The following is a 13,035-nucleotide window of genomic DNA, read 5'->3' on the forward strand; positions in this document are numbered from 1 at the left end:
GGTAAGAGAGTGTTAACTATGAATGTGGAAGGATATAGAGGAAGAGGTAGACCTAAGAAGAAATGGATGGATTGCGTGAAAGACTATATGTGTAAGAGGGGCGTGAGCGAAGAAATGGAGTATGGAAGGAGAAAACATGTTGCGCCGACCCCAGGTGATTGGGAGAAGGGCAGGAGAATGATGTAAAAAAATTTTATTGCCCTTATAGGCAGACGAGCATACGGCCCACCTGATGGTGAGTAGTTACCGTCACCCATGGACTTCAGCCATGCCAGGGGCAGAGCCAAGCCGCTGCCTACCGCTTAATACTCTCCCCAAGCCTCGTTTGAAGAAGGACATGTCATAGCGCTCGGGAAACAACGTAGAGAGGAGCTCATTCCATAGGCGGATGGTACGTGGCAAAAAAGATCTCTGGAAACACACTGTCGATGATTCCAGATAATATGGATGAACACTGCTCCGATGGCGGGAGGTGCGATGATAAAAAGGGGATGGGGGGATCATCTCAAACAATTCCTGAGAGCACTCTCCATGGAACATACGGTACAAAATGCAGTGGGAACCGAAGTCGAATAATGGAAGATGCTTAACTATATTTTGCCCTGGTTTACGCGCGTCTGCAAACAAATGTTAGCAGAATATTCTAGAAATCACGAATGACTTCAAGCCGTTTTCATCTCACAAATGAACTAACTATATTGAAGTTCGTATAAGTTTTATTCGTATCGGCAGCCAGTGGTTGAGCTCAATAACAAAATCTCGTGCAAGCAATCAATTTAGAGACTTGTTCGCCAATTGCCTTTTGTCGCTCATTGATTCATTGTGCCCATTGACTGACCCCCGGGGCTATTTCTGTATTATTGTTACATCACATGATCAGACAAATGTTAGTGTCTGGAACGTTCTGTTCGTAGCTCCAGCTAAGCGATGTACTCGTTTAAGCTTAGTACAATTATTACCGAAGTTCGAATCCTAAAATTTGTCGTAGTAAATACTTTTACCTAGTTAGTATCTATTTGTACTCTACCACTCGGTACTCATCGCCTGCCTCGCATGGGAGGGGCGGCGCCGCATCCTGGTCGCAAAAGTAGGAAACGACTTGTCATTGCCAAGTGTTGTGGCATCGATGCTCGGCGACGACGAGTCGTGGAAGGCGATGCTCGACTTCTGCGAGTGCACCGTCTCGCGGAAGGAGGCGGCGGGGCTCGTGAGAGACGCACAAGCCCGCCGCCGTCGAGCGGGGGCCCGGGAGGTGGATCTCGCCCAAGCCCTGGCCTTCTAAGTGTTTCGGGTACCCTTCACATGTCGGTCTGGGGACCGGCGAAGGAGGCCTAAGAAGACGACGTGCAAGCTGCTCTGCACGCGTTTTACGCAAGATCATCCGGGTGATGGAAAACCGGCTATCCTCGACCCACGCTGGTTCTGACCCAGCGGAGTATTCCGTAGGATAACCCATTCTAACCGGCGCCATCTAGGCCGGCTCCGGATAGCCTGCCGACCGAGGTGGCTGGTGGTCGTAGCGCTGACGACCGCCGGTCCGGCGTCCCGAGGGGGAGGGTGATGGAAGAGATGTGCTCCGCACTAAGCGCTTCACTTTCCCCCTTTGCCTTTTCATGAGTTCTGTCTCATGCGAGGTTCGGACGTGGATTGTTGAGCGACAGGAGGTTTTAGTCAGTTCGACTCCGACATGCCCCGCCCTCCATCCCCACTGAAGGGCGGAAGTGCGGCGATTTCCTCCTGACCAAAAAAAAAAGTATTTCCTACGACAAGACGGCGCATTTTATTTGTTATTACTTACATTGTTACATATACTATTAGGAACTTTAATTGGAAATATGAATGAACGAAATTGAAAAATTATAATCACGGGTAAGATTGTCAGACGTCCCGTATATCCCGGGTCGTCCCCTATTGTAGGCTTAGTTTAAAATGTCCCGGTGGGACTGACTCTATCCCGTGTTCCAACCGTACGATTATAATGGTATTGATTTTTATAAATATGTTAAAACCGATAAAAATATGCCAAAACTGACATGCTCCTCGGAGAAAAATAAAAAAAAAAAAAATGTCACTTTAAAATTTTGTTTTTTATTTGTTCCGGGTAATAAACTAAATTCCCGTACTTGTTTGCCTATTTACACATTTGGCCCTTATAGGCTGAAAAAATCTGGCAACCCTAATCACGGTTACCGTCATTGCTTGGCAATTTTTTAATAGCGCCAAAATCAATGTTTATGGTTGTTATTATTGAACCTACATTACAAACACCAGTTAAATACAAACACATGCAAATGTATCGTCATTATAACGTCTAGAGTTCGTAGTCAAAATTCGACCATAATTACTGGCAGCTCAAGGCTTACATTCGATTTTTTTTTTTGTGTATTACGATTTCTCTATTGTTTTGTTATTGACATAATTCTGGTTAAAGTGGGGAAAAAACGATGACCTTTTATCTTGCTACGTCTGGTCAAAGAACAAAATTACAATATTTGCAAACTTCAAGCTATATTATATATTAAACTTGTTTTTGTATTTCTAATGTAAAACAACAAACAACTATCTTTAAAAAAAATTCAAAGCAAAGTTGTCGAAAGCACAGTTTTTTCATAGGCGTGACGTCATTTGGTGCTTACGTTTATCTATACTTCTATACTATTTATACTTTTATACTTCTATACTAATAATAATATTATAAAGAGGAAAGATTTGTTTGTTTGTATTGAATAGGCTCCGAAACTACTGAATCGATTTGAAAAATTCTTTCACTGTTTGGAAGCTACACTGTTCCCAAGTGACACAGGCTAAAATCTTTTTTGAAAAAAATTAGGGATCTTTACTAAAACTCCAATAATGAAACCCAAAGTGTAAAAAAATTACCTAAAATATTCTTTACATCGCGTGCCCTGAGAAAACTATTGATGATAGAATAAAAGGAAGTACTACGACTTTGTAGAACACATTATTATTTACAAAAAGTGTCGCGACAGCATATGTCTATATATTATAGTTATCCCGCAATATGTGTTGGTGGTAGGACCTCTTGTGAGTCCGTGCGGGTAGGCACCACCACCACACCTATTTCTGCCGTGAAGCAGGTAATGCGTTTCGGTTTGAAGGGTGGGGCAGCCGTTGTAACTATACTGAGACCTTAGAACTTTTATCTCAAGATGGGTGAAGCATTTACGTTGTAGATGTCTATGAGCTTCAGTAACCACTTAACACCAGGTCGACATCGAGCTCGTCCACCCATCTAAGCAATAAAAAAAAGATCTATAAAGATATTTCTAGACTTTTACATTTCATATCACAAAAAACGTACTAACACAGCCCACTGAGTTTCTCGCCGGATCTTCTCAGTGGGTCGCGTTTCCGATCCGGTGGTAGATTCTGCGAAGCACGGCTCTTGCAAGGGTTCGTATTAGCAACGTCGTCAGGTTTGAGTCCCGTGAGCTCACCTACTAGTTAAGGTTCCGCTGAAATAGCCTCTCAAGGTTATCAGCTTAGGTAGGAAAAAAAAGTACTAACAGTGTCTATAAGCCGCGTACATGCATAGGTCAAATCAATGGAATACTATTTCGGTTGTCTCTTTTGATCTTGGGCCGTGTTCGAGTTGTTATTTATCGTTTAGTAAGGTATGTTCGCGTGTCGTGTCGTTTATAACGTCAAACACACACGCCCCACGCCGTGCGACCTTCTTCCACCTACGCGACTACATAATACGCGATAAGATCACCTGTTTACTACTACTGCCTTCGATTTGACCGCGGACGAGGTCAACGAACTTTCAGAAAACACAACAAAATTGCGTATGAAAAGTTGTTAGACAATTTTTTTTTCTTCTTTGATGTAGAATCACGTAAATGCCGCCATCTACCTTGAGACATGAGTTCCATGATTCAGTTTTATAGCTGCCCCGCCCTCCAAACCGAAGCGCATTACTGCTTCACGGAAGCAATAGCCAGAGCGGGGTTTCCCAGCCGTGCGAGCTCACAAAACGCCCTACCTAAATATTAGGAACTACATACATATCGTCTTTTCGCATTTAAAATGTACAATTTCCAAAAATATTCGAAATTGAGTTAATTTGCGGAATCATTTGGCAACACCAGTATTTTTCTCATAAATACTGTCATAAGAGCTTAGTTTAAATTTAGTTGTTTTTTTTTGTTTACCTATTGTTTGATTAGGTACTATTAACAAAATTAATACATAATTTTATCTAACTTTAAAAGACAGATAATGTAATTGGTAAAAACTAAAAAATGTATGTTGCAAAGATGATTATTATTAAAAATATCATATGTTACATCTTTAAAACACTCTCCTGTAAAATTTAGTAAGTTTTGAGATTATACAGTTATAATGCGAGAAGACGATATATTCACTTTAATTGTTTTCTATCTTAGATCAATTAATGCGTGTGATCTCAAATCCAACATCATAGTAATACTGTGTTTAAACGTTATTTTTGATTGGTTAGCGTAACAGAAATGAATACAGATTAAATTCATATAATAACTATTATTTAGTCAATCCCTCGCGACCATTTCTAGTTGGAAGCAGCAGCTAAACTTACCGACGCACACTTTGGCAATGGCCGCAAACTGATTATCTGAACGCACGCATTGCTTGTCAATTAATCAGAATACAAGTGGTGACTTGTATTTTATCGATAGTTTCTTGTCGGTGACAAAACACGGCTGCTATTTATACTTAGTACGTTTATTATCATAGTACATCTTAATAGGGTACGTCTCTCTTAGCTAATTATTAAGAATCGCATCTCCGGTATGGTGCGATGGTATGATGTGCTGTGAACCCGCTCGGGTAGGTACCACCGTCTAGTTCTGCCTATATAAAACAGTTGAAGCTTCAACCGCATTTTTCGAGTTGGCCTGCATTCACAATCTCTCATCAAGTCTTCTTCTTCTTTATTATTTTTGGCTCCAGCACGGTTTGTGCATTAGCCAGCGTCAAGTAATAAGATTTTTACAATTCGTCATTTTAATTATTTACAGTTTATGAATAATAATAAAACGAAGGAAACTAATCGCGACATAACATAAATGATTAATAACGGATTAAATTTACAAATGAGATGATATGAGAAGAAATGTAATCTCAGTAAAATGGCGGTCATTTTACAGTGGACTTTTTGGAGGATCCTGATCCTCTTCCGTCTTTAATACGAAATAGGACAGCTTTAATTTAAAATTCATTGATGGCAATACAGCTCACATCACTCAATTGAATGACAATTTATTTAACGTCGCGACTGACCCACGACTGACCGCACTAGTTGTTATGCAGCACATTGATCTACTAAATTCTGACGAGTTTCACGGTCTTTAAAGTAAATAAATCGCTGTAGGTAATCACAATCAAAAAGTCATTTATTACGCTTTCACGTCTTAATTCGACAAGCGTTTGTCATGAAAAGGATATATAAGTATAGGGTACCAATATTAATTGGTAAAATATACTAAATATTTCTGAAATATTTTTTCTAGATTAACACGAGAGAAAGCTCTCGTTAAATTTTGTTATGTTACAATATAATTGTTATTAAACATTTTCAAGTCACGTTTTAAAAAAAAGAAAATCAATAATACCAATTTCGTATTGCCAAAATTCATTTTTCGGGAAAAAAAATTTTTGACGTGATAACGTCTCAAAAATCAATGAACGCCGGTTGCGCGCACGAAAAAGTGTCACGTTCCGCCTGAGCCCGAGCTTGCAAGTAACAACGCTGAACAAGCTATAGAGAGGCACGATCGGCCCAAGCGTTAATTTACTGAATTTTTTTTATTTTTCTTTCTTTTTTTTCCTACCTAAGCTGAGAGCCTTGAGAGGCTATTTCAGCGCAACCTTAACTAGTAAGTGAGCTTACGGGGCTCAAATCTGACGACTTTGCTAACACGAACCCTAGTAAGAGCCGTGCTTCATAGAATCTACCACCGGATCGGAAACGCGACCCACAGAGAAGATCCGGCGAGAAACTCAGTGGGCTGTGTCTGTGGGTTAGTTTACTCGTCGAGCTCTTTGTTACAAGCGACGGGTTCGACGAGAACGATGACCGGTGCTTGTGGTACCTAAAAGCACCGTTAGTGGATCGGGAGGATCCGAAATGACGTGTTTTGGGCGACGTCGACTGCTTTCAATTCTGTCCGCCGGATCGGGAGTGATATTTTTCAAGTAACAGCTTTTTATTATACAAAATAATGATAATTCAGTCATATTAATTCAATTCAATTCATAAACGTATGCAATTTTTCATCGATGTTTCTTTATGACGTTATCAAGTTAAACTATCGTCTGTAAACAGACTTTACAGACAACCAATATATTTTTTTACCCCACAACTATGATTGATTGACAATTCCTACATATTTACGAAGACACGCTGCATATCGCGACGTACTAACATTCCGCACGATAACGCACAATCCTTCCTTATCAAATCAAATTGTGAATTTACGGCATGTCGAAACAAAAAAATCGGTTTCATTGAGAAATTGGTGGTAGTACCTCTTGTGAGTCCGCACGGTTAGGTATCACCGCCCCGCCTATTTCTGCCGTGTACATCATAACGTTAATACAGTTAGCTTAAGACACGAAGTCGAAGGTTCAATTGCATTGTATGAAGACCGTCCCAGGTAGAATGATGTCGGTATCCATCCGTGCGGGAAAACAACACATTCTACAACCAGTACACGCTGATTGGCGATCGCAGATTTATATAGTAACTCAGAGAACGCAGCTATCAATTATGAAGTGAACCTCGCCTTTTACGACACCCCCGGGAAGAAATCGGGTGGTGATATTCCATTCTATTCTAGGTCGCGAAAATAAAGCCGAACTATTCGCGCTTCACGGCCGAAATTAACAAGACAGTTGTACCTTCGATTACACTTTACACCAGCGGTCGGGGAACCGGGGTAAATTACCCCAAATAGGGTAAAGAAAATTTGGGGGTAAAATTGAAACTTTTGTGATTAAAAAGTATATATTGAAGTGAAACTTCTTTAGAATCGTTGTGATTTCAAATTATCACGAATATGAAAGATGCTAAAAGGAAGGGATTTCGTTTTTTTTTTGTTCTTCGCTATGGGGTAATATCAACTTACACAAAAATATTTTGGGGTAATAATTAAAACAGTGCCCCGACCGCTGCTTTACATCAATTACGTTTGGACCAATAGTAAAAAAACTAAAGTAACAGTTTGTAAGTACCAAAGATAAATATAACATTAATTGAGCTCAATTCATCGGATTAGCTGCGCAATGACCGGTTTAATTGTCTGATCATTCGCGAGCACCCGAAGAAACTCGATTTTATTTTTACACTAGCGGCCCGCCCCGGCTTCGCTTGGGAAATAGCGCACGCGATGTAAATAATTTTAGGTAATTTGTTTACACATTGGGTTACATCATTTGAGTAAGGGATCCTTAATTTTTTTTAAAATATAATAAATATAGCCTATGTCACCTGGAGATAGCGTAGCTTTCCAACAGTGAAAGAATTTTTTAAATCGGTTCAGTAGTTTCGGAGCCTATTCAATACAATTTTGCAGCGCATTGACAGAATTAGTATAATAAAAAAATTAAAATCCACTTAAGGGATTAGAGAAGAGCTTAAGAAATATTTTTTTTATTTTTTTTCGATTTTACATAATATTACTTTATCTTACTTATCATCCCAGTTTCCAGTGTTGTGGTAAGTTAGTAGAAGTTTGTTATTAGTATTCATTAGGCAGCGGCTTGGCTCTGCCCCTGGCATTGCTGAAGTCCATGGGCGACGATAACCACTCACCATCAGGTGGGCCGTATGCTCGTCTGCCTACAAGGGCAATAAAAAAAAAAAAAAAACAAACAAACAAATCTTTCCTCTTTGTAATATTAAGTATAGAAGTATAGATTGATAAGAATTAAATTAACTTCTGATGTTTATAGTTTTAAAGGTAATAACGCAATTTGATAATACTATCGTGTTGACAACATTTTATGTTGTTTATATCGATATATGCTGAGGATATTGTGATGTTAAGCTACAGATATTTTAAATTTTCCAACATTGCTTAACAATCCTAATCCAAGACTTTTAAGAAGTTGTAAAATAAGAGAATTATCATACCTATGTTGTTTTTATTTAAATTTTAGTGAATAATGTCAATTAATAAGGTAAATGAAGAAAATATTCATTCGTTGCAGTTTCTTCTTGTTAAATGTAGAAGGCGAACGTATGTCTGTTTCCCGCAATGCGAGCTTTTAAACAAAACGTCGAACGTGAACAATGACGTCATTGTTCATTACTAATAACAAACTTCTACTAACTTACCACAAGACTGGAAACTGGGATGATAAGTAAGATAAAGTAATATTATGTAAAATCGAAAAAAATTAAATAAATATTTCTTAAGCTCTTCTCTAATCCCTAAAGTGGATTTTAATTTTTTTATTATACTAATTCTGTCAATGCGCTGCAAAATTTTTACGAGACAATGTTGCTTGAATCAAATTTTTGAGTGAACAAGTTTTTTAAAAATAGTAATTACCCATTATTTGAATTTAAAAAAATTAGCATGATTAAAAGACTATTCATATTTTACCCGACTTAAAAATAGAAGAAGAAGCTTATCAATTTGACTTTAGTTCTGTGTACTTTTTATGTGATGTTACCTCAGCACTTTTTTCTAGGTGAAAAAATTATGATGGTTACTTTTTTATTTCAAAGTTTCTTGTTGATCTCTTTTCATATCATCAAGCTTAAAAAAGTTTGAACATTGAAGATATCTCCTCTTTTTATTTTGTTGAAGTCGCTTTTTTTTCGAACATTTTGTATTACGTTAAAATTCATTTCACAAGCTACCATTGTCTTAATAGAAAAACTAGAATACATGTCATAGTTAATGCGGTTTAGAAATGTGAAAAAGTAAGAAGAACTTGTTAAAAATTCCTGTTGCTGTAACGACAGTTTTCAAGATGATGTTATTCTTTAACTATGAATATAGATACTCACACGTGGTTCTCTGATGAGCTAGCGTTAAAACAACGATGAGAAAATAGCGCGAAGGCCGATTAAATAATGAGAATCGAATGCGTGGTTACGCGTGCTTTCTCTCCTGAAGCTTACTGAATGTCTAGTGACGACCGACTCAGATCGAGCGCGCTCCCAGACTGATACCAAACACAATGATTTGGCTCGAAACATTGGCGTTAAGACCCTTCTGATAACGAAGTCGTTTGTACGTCGAACCGTGAAAGATTACGTTGTTTTCCATGCATGTTGTGTAGTTGTTATATTGATTGTGGCTATCCGAGGGCCGGACGACACACCCGCCGACAGATTGTATCTCTATATCAGTACTTGGAGTTTTTTTTTTTCCTGTCTTATTCGCTGGTAAGCAAAGGGGCTATTCCAGCTAGGCTCAGACGGGTAGGTGAGCTCACGGGCTCAAACTGAGACAATCTGCTGACACTAGATCTAACAAGAGCTTCGCGGAATTTACCACCGGATCGGAATCGCGACTCACTGAGAAGATCCCACACTGGGTAGGGATATACTTACAACAAATACATTGTAAATGTGGTTTCTAACGAATGCAGATCTGAAAAGCTCACAATCCAGCCGGTTTTAAGTTATCGGCTATCCACTTTGAGGCGTTAAGTTAAAATCTTACTTGTAATAGCAAAGGTTTGATTTTTGTTACACGATGATAATTAGTCTTTCATATTTTTTTCTATTTTTTTTTATAGCCTGATGGTCAGTGGCTACCGTCGCATCGCGTGGGACGTAGTGGCTTCAAGTAGTATGGATGAACTCTACTCCGATGGCGGGCATTGCGATGGTAAAAACGAGATGATGGTACCATCTCAAAATCTATACATAGTAATATGTGTTAAGTACGTATAGACTAAGGATATTTCAATTATACACCGTTTGTTTGATGTTTTATATTTGTTTCTACCACAAGAGGCTAAGATCAAATCTACTCGATGGCACAGATTAAATAGTGGCAGATAATTATAGCGCAACATAATGTTTTCTTTGTTTCAGTGTTTCTAATATTTTTAGTCTCTGATTGGCATGGTACAGTGGATTCTGGTTTGGGTCCAGATGATAATGCGATTTATTCCTGATTATTGCTTATTTGTTAAATCGTCGCGGGTAGGTAGGTAGGTAGGTACTACCATGATGTCCATTGCTGCTTCGACGCAGTAATGCATTGCTGTTTGAAGAGCGAGACATCTATTACACAATATAATTGACTTCAACATCATTTATCTGGACGAGCTGAGGAATATACATCATAATATTTATGAGCTTGGTAATCTATGCCAAAAAGAGCAACATTTTCTCACGTCAACGAGGGGGAACCAATAAAACATTCCAATCCAACTATATTTTTTTATTGTCAACGATAACATTAATTTCTTCTTTACCATAATAAATTAATACTGAAATATTCTATCGTTATCATTGTTATTAACGTTTTATTGTTTGATACACGGATACGTTTTATTTGAGTCTTGAGATAACATTAAAACGAGTTGAATTGCATTTTTTTTTCCTACCTAAGCTGATAGCCTTGTGAGGCCATATCAGCGTTACCTTAACTAGTAGGTGAGCTCACGGGGCTCAAACCCGACGACGTTGCTAACACGAACCCTAGCAAGAGCCGTGCTTCGCAGAATCTACCACCGGATCGGAAACGCGACCCACTGAGAAGATCCGGCGAGAAACTCGGTGGGCTGTGTCTGAGGGTTATTGAACTGCAAATAATTGTATGCGGTCTATTGACAAATTACTTTTGCGATTGTGTCGAAACGTGACGGCATCAAATTATGCAATCTCTTCACCTGGTGCAAGACTTAGTACTTTTTGCCTCAAAGAATTTTATTAAGCTGCTTAAATAATGCAATATATTTGATAATGCCTCCTTTGAAAATAGAACAGAAATGAATTGAAGGACATTTCTACGCGGTAAATTATTTTCTTGATGGAAAATAACTTAAATAAATACACGCTTCTTTATTTGCCGGCTTTCGAAGCTATTGGCAGATTTTCACGCCATTCATATCGAATAACCTCTTGTGAGTTCGCGCGGGTGGGTACCACCGCCCCGCCTATTTCTGCCGTGAAACAGTAATGCGTTTCGGTTTGAAGGGTGGGGCAGCCGTTGTAACTATACTGAGATGTTAGAAGTTATATCTCAAGATCTCACCTCCATATAAGCAATAAAAAAAAAGATCCAGGCAAAAAATTATAGAAACAGTAAGATTTTTTTCGTTGTAATGCTTATCTAATTTCATATACATATTTTGATTGTAGGAGACATGAATAATCATTGGCTATCAGACATGACATAATTGACAGCTACACTGACGTCCGCACTTGCCGCGATAACAGTTTATCTCATCTGAACGTCAGGATCATATTAGACAAGGCGGGGCAAATAAAAATGAACCTTAACATTATCGCTTTAGTGTGTACTAGATGATGACCGAGCTTAGCTCGTTTTTTTTTTGATAACGCCATCTTGTTGTGTCTCTAAAGCGGTTAGTTGCCCTCAATTAAGAAAAATAGTATTATTATTCGTCAATAGATGTCGGGAAGAGTTGATTATTGAAAACACGAATAAAACAACATTTTCGAAAATAAATCGTAGCTAGATCGATTTATCGCCCCCGAAATCCCCTGTATACCTACTAAATTTTATGGAAATCGTTGGAGCCGTTTCCGAGATTCAGATTATATAGGTATATATTAATATACAAGAATTGCTCGTTTAAAGGTATAAAATAAGATAAGATTCAATTTTCTTTAAAATTATTGATGGTCTTTTTAACTGAATACTGAAATCTGATGTATCGAGAAGTCAGTTTCTCTTTTTGGGGTTCCGTCAACCCACAACGATAAAGATTTCGCCCTGACATTCAGGACATTGGCCTGACACGATCCGATGTTCAAGGTTCAATGCTTTTCAGAGCCCACTAGGCTACTGTGTAGCTACCTTGAAACTTAAGAGTAGCGTCTGATCTAAGCTGTTTTGTAAAAACGACCGTCGTGAAAACTATCTGTGCGAACTCGCAATACTGCCGAACACCCAACAAATTTTTACTGGTGGTAGGACCTCTTGTGAGTCCGCACGGGTAGGTACCACCATCCTGCCTATTTCTGCCGTGAAGCAGTTATGCGTTTCGGTTTGAAGGGTGGGACAGCCGTTGTAACTATACTGAGACCTTAGAACTTATATCTCAAGATGGGTGTCGCATTTACGTTGTAGATGTCTATGGGCTCCAGTAACCACTTGACACCAGGTGGGCTGTGAGCTCGTCCACTAATCTAAGCAATAAAAAAATGCGTAAATCTATTTTGTTGATTGATTTTTATTACACCCAATGTTAGATCCATTGATTAGTAGACTTCAAAATATATTACTAAAATAATTGAAAGGTGATCAATTAACCTTTATTTATTAAAAGAAGAATTGATACTGATAACTTCTGACACAAGTCCAAAATCAAAACAAAACAAGATAAGTAAAAAATTTACTTATCTTTTCCACTCAAAATGTGTCGGACTATTAGTCTCTTCTTTTAAAATCAAATTTAACTCATCTCGACCAACACATCATTTTTTAATAAACGTCATCAATTGAAAATACGTGATGAATTGTGTGCCGCCATAGGATGTTTCACAAAGGGTATTTCAAGCCGAAATGTGGCTATAAGAATTTGTACAAGAATCCGGCCATTCAGTTAAACGCATCAGAACGAGATAGAAACTTTATTTAATTTAAATGAGTACGTGAAAAATGCCTCCATATTAGTAGGTGCATAAGTCTCAAAGATCTCTGGAAATTTCAAGCTTATTACGTCAAATGTTACTTACCTTTATTATAAATGCAAAAGAAACTGTTTGATATGCCGACAAATTCGGAGCGGAATAGCGGCGGCGGCGCAGCTCCTCAAAAGCCCGAGACTATTGGCAGCATTGGTGTAGCGGAAAAAGAACTACTCTTATTATTA

The 13,035-nt window shown here is 38.4% G+C and overlaps 1 protein-coding gene across 1 annotated transcript in view; it reads right to left on the minus strand.

Annotated features, from left to right (window-relative positions):
• LOC101744254 (hexokinase HKDC1) overlaps positions 1-9,216 on the minus strand; it is a 40,083-nt gene extending 30,867 nt beyond the window's left edge. The window contains exon 1 of the mRNA XM_062676589.1: positions 9,023-9,216. The gene's annotated coding sequence lies outside the window, so the exon portion shown is untranslated. The remainder of the gene's footprint in view (positions 1-9,022) is intronic.
• Positions 9,217-13,035: the final 3,819 nt, after the last annotated feature.

Source organism: Bombyx mori, chromosome 27, assembly GCF_030269925.1.
Source record: "Bombyx mori chromosome 27, ASM3026992v2".
Taxonomy (NCBI): Eukaryota; Metazoa; Arthropoda; class Insecta; order Lepidoptera; family Bombycidae; genus Bombyx; species Bombyx mori.